Below are 13,815 nucleotides of genomic sequence, written 5' to 3' on the forward strand. Positions count from 1 at the left end.
CAGGTAAGCCAATTGATTATTAGAGCAAAAAGTAAACACTGTCTTGTGCATTTAGAGAACTGATTGTGGATTCGGATTACATTCAATGAAACAATAACTGGTTTGCCACTTATTCTGATATGACTGAGTGTAGGGGCTGTGTAAGTTTTTTCGTTGAAGATCTAAGTAGTGGGACTACGTGTAAGAATTATATGATAAATACTCTCGTGTGGTAGGTCAGGCGCATTATGTTCATAAGGATTGTATATAATGTACGTAATAATGTCCATAAGTACTTTAAAAATAGAAGCTTCGTATGTGGTACAGTTAATGGTTACACACAGCTACTTATTAGTATACTGTTACGCGACGTATACAGTCAGGCTAAAGTGCAAAGGTATCACTGAGAAGCAAGTGTAAAAATCCTCTTTTTAAAAGTTAACACATTTGAAAAGTCGCACTTAACAATGTAAGTCTGAAACGTTACAGGCATCACGCGTCAAGTATCAAGAGAAATACGTAAACTTTTTTAGGAGCTTTGACTGCAGGTGTATTAGGACACGAGTCTTCTTTAAAATGCCAGTAATGTATGTAGAATATATGTGATTGTCTCTAAGAATGTTTGACTGATAGAAGCCAGTACCTTTTATAGGGTGTCCCAGGAGGAATGTCCAACATTCAGAGATATGACAAGAACTACCATTCGAAGCCAAAAAATCGAGTAACCTTTGGCTCTAACATGCATACTTAAAGAGCAATGAACACTTATTCATCTTCGATATTATGAAAGACATCTCTTTTGCTTCAAGCTCTTACGTCTCCGTATTTTGAGAGGTCTTATTTTTGCTACTGTGAAAGACGTCTCTTCTACTGAACAAATGCTCACGGCTCTTAGGCATATACTTTAGAGCCTATTACTCTACATTTTTTCTTGTTTTGGTCCATACTTCCTTCTTCCCTTACTGGGATATTTCCTATTCAGTCAATGAAATCACCCATCATAATAATCTAATCAGTAGCACTGTATTTATTTAGAGTCTTAAGCAGTTCTTCATAGAAGGTTCTAGACCCATCCTTCCTTCTTACGCTGCATATACACTTTGAAACCTCCCCTTAGAAAAATTTATGAATTACTGTGCTGATAAACCCCTTACGTTATTTGATTTTCAAACAGCTGAGCAAAACTGGACGTACTCAGACATTTCGCTCTTTACTTATTCTGATCAACACTAAACTGACACACAATATTTTTAGCGCAACGTAATCTGACTTTCAATAATCTCTACAAAAGAATGGCCCTGACTAACAATAACCTATACCTTTCAAGAATCACTTACCTCACAAAAATATTCGTTACTCGAACTACTGCAATACAGCGAGCGCCAATACTGCCAGCTAAATAAAAGATTTTAACTACGGAAGGCACTAATTACTGATAGGCATAGCTAGCAAATCAAAGATTTTGATACAGAACAAACAATGTATTTACCTTAATAGTGTTCAAAAGTCATCATATTAATATATCAGTTCATGATATACAGTATTACAAATTTACTCTTCCTGATGGACACACGTCCAGATCGCCCGCTCTCAAAATTCTGCCATCTCTCTCCTCACATCCACCACTGCTGGAGGTTCACCTCCAACTGCGCACCGCTACAAGCTGTCCACATCCAACTGCCCAACACTACAATAGGAAATATTCCAACAATGCAAACCAGCCACAGACTGCACACAGCACAGTCAGTGATTTTCATACAGAGCGCTACGTGACGTTACCAACATAAAAACCTAAACAGCCTACTTACAACTTCTAATGGTTTCGTTGCCTCTTCTCAGTTTCAGTATAACTGTGAGTATTGTCCCTCTTCTGTATGTGCAGTCTTTGACCTCATTTTCCCATCTGTTGTGGAGGAGTAATGCCATACCTTTGCTTGCTTTTGTCCGATTCCACTTCAGAACATAATGTCATCAACTACATATTGTATATATTACATCTCATTTTCATTTTCGTTTCTATGATTGCTACAGCACCGATATTCATGTCTATAAGGATACTTGGTAGTTCTATTTTCTTTTGGGAATTTCCTCTGCCGTTCCTGGTACGTTGATACAGGGTAAGAATTAAACAATTATTGAAGTATGTGAAAAAAACGTAAATGAGTCACGAAGTACGGCGTGCAAGCACTTTATTTAACATGTAAACGTTATTACAGATATTTGGATTAAGGTTATGACATGTTCTATATGCCTGTCATCATTGGTAATGGTGTGGCGCAGACGAATAGCGAAATTCTGCATGACCCGCTGAACATCGATGCTGTTAGTGACGTCCTGAATGGCTGTTTTCAGCTTACAAATAGTTTTGGGGTTATTGCTGTACACCTTGTCTTTAATACAGCCCCCCCAAAAAAAGTCGCATGTGTTCAGATCCGGAGAATATGGAGGCAAGTCGAGGCCCACGCCACTGGCCTCTGGGTACCCCAGCGCCAGAATGCGGTCCCCGCAGTGCTCCTCCAGGACACCAAACACTCTCCTGCTTCGATGGGGTCGAGGCCCGTCTTGCGTGAACCACACATCTTGTCGAAATCACGGTCACTTTGGATAATGGGGATAAACTCATTTTACAAAACCTTCACGTACCGATCGGCAGTCATTGTGTCATCAAGGAATATTGCACCGATTATTCTGTGACAGGACGTTGCGCACCACAAAGTCACACGTTGAGGGTGAAGAGACTTCTCGATCGCGAAATGCGGATTCTCAATTCCCAAAATACGCCAATTTTGCTTATTGATGAAAACATCCAAATGAAAGTGGGCATCGTCGCTAAAACAAACCAAATCACACTGTACTAATTCCTATCATGCCCCACGCCCTACCGTGCAGTTTGAACGTCCTAACACAAACCATCCAGAAGTTATGATGATTTTATATCATATAGTTCAATAATTGTCACCCTGTATATCCAACGATCCATTTTCGTGTGTCTTTTCTCATAGGTTGCCTTTCAGTCTCTCCTGTCGCCTACATAACGTACAATAACAGTACGCCATGCAGTGAGCAGACGACACACAACTCATATCTTCTTGGATCTGGATGTATGGTTTGTTGGCGGAACTGCCTTGAATTCTTCAAGTCATCAGACTTCAGTGGATGTCTCTCGGAGTTCTGATTCCGAACAGATATACTTGCTTGAAGAGAACAGCATCAAACATCTTTACCAAAGCAGATTAAATAAAGAATTACCGTACTTGTAAACTCAAGATAATATACGAGAAGAATGGCAAAAACTAAAGCATGAGATGTATAGGGCAGGAGGAGGTCTCGGTAAAAATAAAAATATAAGGAAGAGAAAGGGCTGAGGAATTTGGGATGAGGATGTAATGAAAGTCGTTAAAGAAAAACGGGATGCATATATAAAATACTTAAGCAATCCCACAGTAGGCCCAAAACAGAAGCAATACTATAATGAGAGGAGAAGTGTTGCTAAATGTGTAGTAAGAGAGGCACATCAAGGACATTGGGATAGATTTATTTCTAATGTCGAGAGTGATTTTCTCTGGAGACAGCAAGTGGCTAATAAGGTTTTAAAAACTTTAAATACAACAGGAAAAGAGGAGATACGAATAAACGGCATTGAAGAAGACAATGGCTAAATTTTACAAAGGATTATGGTATGATGATACAGCGCAAGAAACTGAAATCGAAACAATATATGAGAAGGATTAGATGAAATAGAGTCTGACAGTGTATCATCTGCCTTAACATCACTCAAGAACAGAAAAGTGACAAGAAGAGAGGTAGTAATGCTGAACTGCTAAAACATGCAAGAATGATGCTACATATACAACTGCTACATCTCTTAAACGAATGTTGGAGGAGCAACAGTATCCTCAAAAACACTAAGATTACTAGAATGATGTCAATACTTAAAAAATGGAGATAACAGCCAGTGTAGTAATTACAGGGGAATATATTTACTGGACTCAGCACACAAGATATAGACTAAGATTTTAAACGCTGAATTTAAAAATATAAAGGAAGTAGTACTGCATCAGGAGCAAATGGGTTTTAGGAAAGGACGCTGTACGATAAATGCAGTTTTTATTTTATAATAGGAAAACGCGTAGAATACAATAAAGAAATACACTCTGCTTTCATATATTAAAAAAGTGTTAGCAGTGTCAGTATACAGAATATTTTGTAAGATAATGGCGAATAGCGGATATCCGAAACATCTGAAAAAAGTGATATGTTTATATCAGAGGATAACTATGACTCTGGATCTCAACGGAAAAATAGCTAATAAGATACCATCTAGCAAAAGTACGACAAGGCTGCTGTATCTCAACAACTCTGTTTAACATTTACATGCACGGAAAAATGAACGTATGGAAAACACAATTTCAGAAAGGTATACACCTAGACAGGAGGAGTCCTATAAATAATTTACTATATGCTGATGATGCAGTGATCGTAGCGGATAATGACGAGGAACTTCAGTAAGGAATTTACTTAATGAAATAAATAAGTGCGAAATTTGCCATGGAGACCTCAACAGAAAATATCTGAGTCAACGGCATTCATGGGGAAAGGATACATTAGAACAAAAACAGTGGTAGGTCAGAAGATATCAGAGCAAGTAAACCGTTTCAGCTGCATAGGATGTGATGTGACATATGGCTACAGCAATTATACAGAAATTAAGCTTAGTAGATTCAGCTTGGTATGTGGAACAGTTAACAGAAACCTTAAAAACCAAACTAGAAAATACACTCAAACTGTATTCTACAAAAGAGTTACAGTCCTCACTGCTCTGTGGAAGTGAACTGGGTGATTAGCAATAAAAGGTAGAAAGCCGTATTCAGGCACAATAAATGAAATTTTTGAGGCTAGTTAAAGATTGCACAATAGAAGGCAGACTAACGAATAAAGATATTGCAGAAGAACTAAAAATGTTTAGTTTAAATGATAAAAGTCTATATTATACAAGCAAATGGAACAAGCACCTAGAAGGAATGAAGAGTAACAGGCTATAAATTTTAATTGCCAAAAAAGAAGAGATGAAGTTCTCGGCAACGATGGGTACCGTAACAGACAATCCCGCCTAATACCTGAAGAGAAGAAGAAGAAGAAGATGATGATCATTCCTGCCGTATCCCTGAAAATTGAACATTCCTCCTGGGGCAAAATAGATGCACTATACAGGGGCTTGCCGAGTATATGTGCGTAAATGTACATCAAGGGTCCGTTTGATCCTGTACATCAGCGTGCGTGATGAATATCGACGAAATTACACTGAATCTGTGTCGGAAAACATCTAAAATAAAATACACGCCTATTGTTGTGTTAGAAGGCGGCTGCTAACGTAAAGCGTGGAATCATTTCGAATCTAGCTTACACTCCTACATCGAAAAGCATTGCTTTATATCAATCAAAACAACAAAATAATGTACACTGGTTAGCAAAAAAAGTGATGAACTCAGAAGGGAAGTACGAAACGTTACGGTTGAGAGGGTGTGTGATGTTATTTCAGTGACTATAAAATCGATTCAAATTTACGAATAACTTCTCAGCATGAGCCCATTTATCAGTATGGCGTTGCCTCTCCTCTGGCTTGGATGCATGCGCTGATCCGGTTGGGAAGAGTCTTTGCTGATTCTCTGGATACTTGGCACTGGGACGGAGCTGACGTCCGAGATGGTCCCACTGATGTTTTATCGGAAACACATCTAGGTATCTTGCTGGTCTCCTGAGCATGTCAACATCACGCAGGCATATGTCATTTTAGATGTTGAGTATCCTGATGAAACTCAGCAGCACGTAGCCGTCGCATGAGAGGTAACGCACGAGGACGCAGGATTTCCGTGGCGTAACGCTGTGCCGTCAGAGATCCTAAAACACTACCAGTAGTGACAAATACCACTTCGGTCCCACAAAATGACGCTGGGACTATCAGCTCTGTGCCGCTTCAAGACAGTGGAAGAATGGGACCTCTCCCCCCACGTCGCCGCCATACGAGCCAGCTATGGTCATCCAGGGTAGTGCAGAATGGCGATTCATCGCTGAACACAATGTGACGCCAATCACCGCCAGACCATTCTTCCCGGTCGAGGCACCACTACAAACGCTGCCGTCTGTGTTGTGGTGTTAACGGCTGCCTAAGCATGACACGGTAATTCCCTAACCCGGACGCTCCTAGCGTCCGACGAATGGTGCAGGGTGACAGAATGTTGCACGGAGTCAATTACTTGTTCTCGCATGGTAGGCGGACATGTAAATCATTTACGACGTGCATGGTGCACAGTACGGCGATCATCAATTGTGGTCGTCAGATGATGTCGACCGGAACATTGATGATGATTATGACTGCCCTCATGTTCCCATGCAATCCAATAATGAGTAATTATCAAATCAAAATTCTATACAAATCCGATTATCTCACGGCTCCTCCATCTGACCAAATGGACACCTACAGTGCGGCCCACTTCTATCAGTTGCTGACAACGATTTCTCCCAAGCGTACCTCCATCTCCGTGTTTTTCTCAGTGACATCTTACGCCGGCCGCTGTGGCCGAGCGCTTCTAGGCGCTTCAGTCGGGAACCGCGCGACTGCTACGGTCGCAGGTTCGAAACCTGCCTCGGGCATGGATGAGTGTGATGTCCTTAGGTTAGTTAGGTTTAAGTAGTTCTAAGTTCTAGGAGATTTATGACTTCAGTTGTTAAGTCCCATAGTGCTCATAGCTATTTGCACCATTCTGACATCTAACGCTGTCCACAACCCTCGTGGGCACTACAAGGGCTGCTAACAAAAGTGAACACAAACAACATTAATCTACTCTGTTGGCCATACTGTCACAGAGAATTACAACTCATCCATTATTTGGCCATTCTCCAGCACCGTCTTGCTTGAAGTCCAGAAAAAAGTTTAGTAATGGTCTATGTAAACAACAGCAACACAAACCAAAGGCTAGACATGTGGGGAAACAGAGTAGAGACTACTCCTCTAGGCTGGAGAAAACCTAAAGAACTACCTCCCGATGACAATGAGAGCTGGTGTACCTGGAAGTCCCTCAACAAAAATGGTTCAAATGGCTCTGAGCACTATGGGACTTAACTTCTGAGGTCATCAGTCCCCTAGAACTTAGAACTACTTAAACCTAACTAACCTAAGGACATCACACACTGAAAGGTCGCTACACCATATGAAAGGTGGCTACACTGAGCCACAGCGCCAGAGATTACGCCAAAGAGTATTATTCAGCCGCTTCCACTGGCAGTTCTTATCGAGAAGTCGTGGTGGACAGTGCTTGTTGAGATGTTGCAGTGGTGAGTCGTTGTTGAGAAGTTCCCATGGAGAGTGCTTGTTCAGAACTTGTAGTATTGTTTTGATGGGCTAGACACCAGATGTTGTTGGATTAGGGATGCTGTAATGTGCTTTTCGTCAATATATATGAAGGTAAAAAAATTCCTTTTTTTTTATTTATTTCAATGTCTTAAACAATAATGCCTCTTGATCACAGGTTCAGTCAACAAAGCATCTGGGTCGTATTCTTGTATTAGACTTTATTTCTGGTTTCTATGTGCAATTATAGTATTTCTGTTTTTTTTTTAATTACTTCAGTATAAATGGTGTTTAAAATATCTGGTCTTATTGAGGAAGAACCGTGCCAGATGTGTACGTTGAATCACACTTCCACACACAGAACAGCTACACTTGTGTTTTGTTGCTTCGTAGGTTTTATAGTTGCTGGAGACTTAATTAATTAATTGTGTTAACGGAGGTTTTCTTTCATTCGTTGTCGTTCTATGCAGTCAGATTGCGTACTATTACTAGTCAGGGCCAACCGGTTACGAGACTTCGTAGCCGGACAGACAGCTACTAAAAAACATAAAAGTATTTGCATTAATTATATAACTAAGCCCCCATGCAACACATCCATGCCCGAGGCAGGGTTCGAACCTGCGACCGTATCGCCTAGAAACGCTCGGCCACCCCGGCCGGCAATCCCTCAACAGATTACGGTATTTTGGGCGGTGTAACGAAACTCTTGAAAAACGGGGATACGCTAGAGGACCCTCAACTTGTGAGTGTGTAGAGGAGCTTGCGCAACAGCCATCTGTGCTCGTCATCATGCACCGAAGAGAGTAGATGCTGGCCATTTCTAACGCCTTGGACGTTGCCGGTTTATGGCCGAAGACAATTGAATTCAAGGTTTGTTAGTCTATACTTAAGTGTATGTATGAATATTCATTTATGTACAATTACTTGTAACTGTACGCTAACTGTAATTATTTCAACGTAGCTTACTTTTGAGCAAAAGCAATTATAGATTTCTTTGTCTTATTTCACGTTTACAAGTTAATGTCCACTGTCTACTTACATGTTATATAACTGTTAATTTCTGTTAATTCCTTTGTAATTGATGCCTTTGACACGAAAAAGAAAAAAAAAAACTCTAATCATCTGCCTAACCGCAGATGGCGTGTACGGTACAAAGTTACATTGACAACCAACCATATCTTCTGGGTGTTTCTTTTTTTTTTTTCAGGAACCGTGTAAAAAGAAGGAGCAACGAAATGTGTTGGGTCGTAATGTGACTTTCGCCATCATCACAAGGTGTAACCCAATAAAGATATAAACTGAATTAGAACCAGTTTCACTTTTCACATCATCCAATGATACTGACAGCACAAAATGCGGATTCAGTGTCATTTCAAACAAGAAACAGGCCTACGTATGCGAGCCTGAATGACACTCTAGCGCGCCTGCTGCGCAGAAGGACATTAGAACTAAGAGAGATAGATGCGCCCAAGTCAAGTGAACACAAGCTTCCATTCACTGGCGACCATAGAAGCTATGAATACACAATGAGGGGAAGCGCTTAGTCGTATCTCCGGGCGGGATAGGGGCTGCCGTGAAACAGCGGGACAGCAACAGAAGGGCACCCTTTTGGGTACGTGCCCAACGCGATTACGCACGGAAGGGTAGCAGTGAATGGAGCAGAGCCGGGTGAGGAGGCAGTGGCACCAACATACTACCAAGTATTTCATCCTGCGTCAACATCAGAGGCGCTGCAGACCTGTGCATTTTTAAATACTGCACTGACTGTAGGTTGCGTTGTTTTTCTATAGTGTGCATATATTTCAGCGTGTGTGTTTGGTGTTTATTATTCGATTTCGCACTGGTACGTGCGTGAAAGTACACTTTTGGAAAACATGCATAGGGAATTGCTTAGTTAGTTCACGCTTCCGCACACGATCACACGAACTGTCTTCACAAGTACAGGGTGGCGAACGAAATGTGTTACCAATTGTTACTTTCACAACTTACGACGCACATTAGATAGCTCGCTGGGATTTCTCCAGCAGTACCAGCACAGCTTGGAAAAACAAATGAGTTACAAAATGACGTGTAATTCACGAAACTGCCGCTAGGAGACTAGTAAGCAGCAATGGCTGACAATGGAAGACTGACGACACAGCAACGATCGGCAATTGTGTTACTTCTTCATGACTCAGAGGCCTTTTTGACAACAGTTTAACACACGATGAGTACCTTGCAAGAAGACCATCCACAGGTTGTACGATAAATTTGTACAGGAAGGAACAGTATTGAAGCGAAGCGACCTCGGCCTAAGCCTGTTTGCTCGCCGGAGAATATTGAAGCGGTACGAGTTGCTGTACAGGGAAGTCCCAGGAAATCGTGTAGAAAGGCAGCAGTGCAACTGGGAATATCCAGACGCTTCGTTCAACGCATTCTTGAAAATGACCTCCATATGTACCCATACAAGATGACCTGTGCACAGAAGCTCACTGAAGAACACGAGCAGCAGAGACTACTGTTTGCTCAGTGGGCAGAGGATAGGGAAGAAACTCTCAACAACGTTTGGTTCTCAGACGAGGCGCATTTTCATTTAGGCGGTGTGGTTAACAAACAAAATGTACGCTTTTGGGCCACTAAAAACCCACAAGTGCTTCATGAACGACAACATTATGCTCCGAGGATTACAGCGTGGCCAGAAATTTCCAGTCACTGAGTTATTGGTCCTTTCTCTTTGAGGAAACTGTGAACAGCGAGCATTATTTGAGCGTGCTTCGCAATAGCTTCATTCCACAGCTCGCCCTTTAACACGCAATGGTTCATGCAAGATGGAGCAAGGCCACATACTGCAAACACTGTGTTGGAGTTTTTACGCGAGCATTTCGACATGTGGATCATTTCACTCAGGTTTCCAGGTCGCTTCAATGACGGACAAAATTGACCCCGCAATAGTCCAGACCTCAATCCATGTGAATTTTTTGTTTGGGGGCACCTAAAGGAAAAAATTTTCCGGAACGTACACAGGATTTAATGGAGCTCAGAAGACTTATTCTTCAAGCTTGCAGTGAAATTACGGAAGACATGTGCCGTAGGGTAATCACTAACTTCAGTGTTCGTTTGAAGGAAGTTAGGAAACGAAATGGTGGACATATTGAGCATGTGCTGAGTTAGAACAAATGTCCATGGACGGCTCTTCATTGTAGTATATGTTCCTTTCAGATTGTATTGACAATAAAGTTTATATTCAAAAACAAAATGGTAACACATTTCGTGCGCCACCCGGTATCTATGTCGGTATACTTAATCTGCAGGCCGCGCTACGGTGCACAGTAGAGGGCACCTTCTACCAATATTAACCATTTTGTGTCCCGTTTCATTCGGTCATGGAACGAGGCAAAGAATCACACTCTGTTCCTTCGTACATAAAGGATCAACCTGTAGGCCTGTCACGCGGAGGACGTCGTTTTGATCCTGGTTCTGCATAGGATTTTTTCTTCGTAGGAGGATTGATATACCGCCTCATGTGGTCAGATGGACAGACACTTGAATGAGAAATAGCCGCCATAACGTTTGTAAAGTTGACAACAGATGGGTGACTGGTGTGCTGACCACATGCTCCTTCATATCGCGTCGTGCGACGTCGTTGGCAGAGGACGATACGGCGGCCAGTCAGCATCTGGACGTCTTCAAGGGTCTGATCACAGAACTAGGTACGTGACTCAGTATGTACCCTGTCTTATCTTGTGCTGATGGCTGTCCATAAGACATATCGAAGGAATGTGGCAGACAGCCTATTGTTTCTGACGTTAGAGCTGTAACATAAGGCAGGCGGGTTCCAATATCCATCAGTCTGCATCAGTTTAGTTTTTTCTTGTGGCTCTCATAAATTATTACAAAATGAAACACCCAGAAGGTCACGGGGAAACAAAATGAGACGGCCGTGGCCGATTACTTCGCCGAACTTGTCCTTTTTGAGCAAATATAAAGTCTGGTTATTGAAGCGCAGGGGACAACAATTTTTACCCACCGTAAGGTCAATCAATGATACCCACTAAGAATGCACAAAAGATAAAATCAATAGAAACAATTTGCTATTCTTGTACCAATGCGCACACAGTACAACGATTCTGACTTCAGAAAGTCGATCTATGCTATCTGTTCTACCATTTTGTAACTAACCACATCTCTAACGTCCAAATAGCTCTGAAGAGTTGCAGGTCAATTTCCTATCTACCGGTAATGTTGTTTGTGGCCTGCTTCACACAGGAACACAAAGCTGACAAAAGTGATGCTATTTGTTGCAAAAAGTGATCCTGGCCTTGACCTTACGGATTTTAAGATTTTCAGTCTCTTACTCCGAATACTTTCTTCGTGATTCCCCTGCCTAAATAAGAGGGTTTATCTAGGACGGAAACTCCGTTTCAGCAAAAAGAATCGAAGCTATCGACATAGACGACATGTGGTTAACAAGGCCAGCCGCATTAACTGATACAGATTAACCGAATCGAAGAATGGGACAGAGTGCTTTATTCCCACGTTCCAGATGTAGACAATTTCATTTAGCACACACGTGTTCATCACATCTCACATCTACAGCACACAGTGACAAAAGCATTTGGAAACAAGGAAAATCTCATGCTTGTCACGATACCCATGAAGCGTATTTTCGTTTAAGATATACCGGGTGATCCAAAAGTCTGTATAAGTTTGAAAACTGAATAAATCACGGAATAATGTAGATAGAGAGGTAAAAATTGATGCAAATGCTTGGAATGACATTGGGTTTCATTAGAACCAAAAGAATTAAAACATTCAAAAAATTGTCCGAAAGATGGCACTTCATCTGATCAGAATAGCAATAATTAGCATAACAAAGTAAGACAAAGCAAAGATGATGTTTTTTACAGGAATGCTCAATAAGTCCACTAACATTCCTCAACAATAGCTGTAGTCGAGGAATAATTTTGTGAACAGCACTGTAAAGCATGTCCGGAGTTATGGTGAGCATTGGCGTCGGATGTTGTCTTTCAGCATCCCTAGAGATATCGGTCGATCACGATACACTTGCGACTTCAGGTAACCCGAAAACCAATAATCGCACGGACTGAGGTCTGGGGACCTGGGAGGCCAAGCATGACGAAAGTGGCGGCTGAGCACACGATCATCACCAAACGACGCGCGCAAGAGATCTTTCACGCGTCTAGCAATACTTCGTTTTTTTTCTTTTGGTTGTAATAAAACCCCATGTCATTCCGTGCATGTGTGTCAATTTTTACCTCTCTATCTACATTATTCCGTAGTTTATTAAGTTTTCAAATTTATACTGACTTTTTCATCACCCGGTATATTCATCAATGTAATGAATAACTAATGAAATTCTGTGACACAAAATATAGAGGTAATTTTATGAACCGAGCTTCTAGACGCTCCTTCCCATTCTACACAAGAGTGGGACACAAAGGTTTCTCTTTCTGAGATTTGATCAAATACAAACGTGTCGAGATTGACTCAAACAACTAAAACTTCCAATGAAATATGAAATATCATTCCACTTTCGTAAAGACATCGCACAGATTTAGGCCCCAACATCAAGCTAGTAAGACAAAGGACTTATTCGCAATTGATCCATTGCGGAAGTAATGTTATTTTGAGAAGTTATGTTATTTTATTGTGGCAAACAGTTTCGCCATCTTAATATGCCATCTTCAGGCACCGTATGCAATTCCTGTGTGGACAATAAGACGTATCGATAGTAACATACTAGTCATCAGCATCTGGATTCCGTGAATTCGAACTTCGAGTACCTTATAGACGCAACATGATACTGAAATGTCAAATTTACCATGATAAATTACTCCCCAAAATGTTAAGAGCCTACTACGTATTTCAATACAGCAAATTACTGATTATTTACGAGATATGCATGGCGTTTGAAACGTTGCGTTTGAAAATGACGTTTCGAAAATTTACGAGATTGTAGAGGATGAAATTTTGAACGTTTTGATACGAAGAATCTATAACCGGAAATGTGAAATAAAGTTTTTACCATAGTATACGTTTTATACGTATTCGGTAGGCAAAGTGAAACAGTAGAATACTGTAAATGTGAATGTATGCTTTCCCGGCGTATAGAGCTGGTGAAGAGTTCTCGGGCTTCTAGCTGGGTAGCGGCGTCTTCAAACTGCGACATTTCGACGAGTGACATACTCATCATCTTCTGGCTAAGTGCCAAATTTGTGCCGCTGCCGGGACTCGAAGATGTTGAGTATATCACTCGTCGAAATGTCGCAGTTTGAAGACACCGCCACACGGTTGGAAGCCCGAGAACTCTTCACCAGCAGAATACTGTAGTTTGGAAAACGTTTATTGACTGAAGAGTACAATCGAATGATGTAAACCAGTTCTGCAGCTCTAGTACTGTAGGATAAATAATCAATATGACGACCGTCAACTTTGTTTCATAAAGTGCAAGGTTTGCCTGATTTTGTGTACGATTCTGCACTCCCCTC

Source organism: Schistocerca nitens, chromosome 2, assembly GCF_023898315.1.
Source record: "Schistocerca nitens isolate TAMUIC-IGC-003100 chromosome 2, iqSchNite1.1, whole genome shotgun sequence".
NCBI lineage: Eukaryota > Metazoa > Arthropoda > Insecta > Orthoptera > Acrididae > Schistocerca > Schistocerca nitens.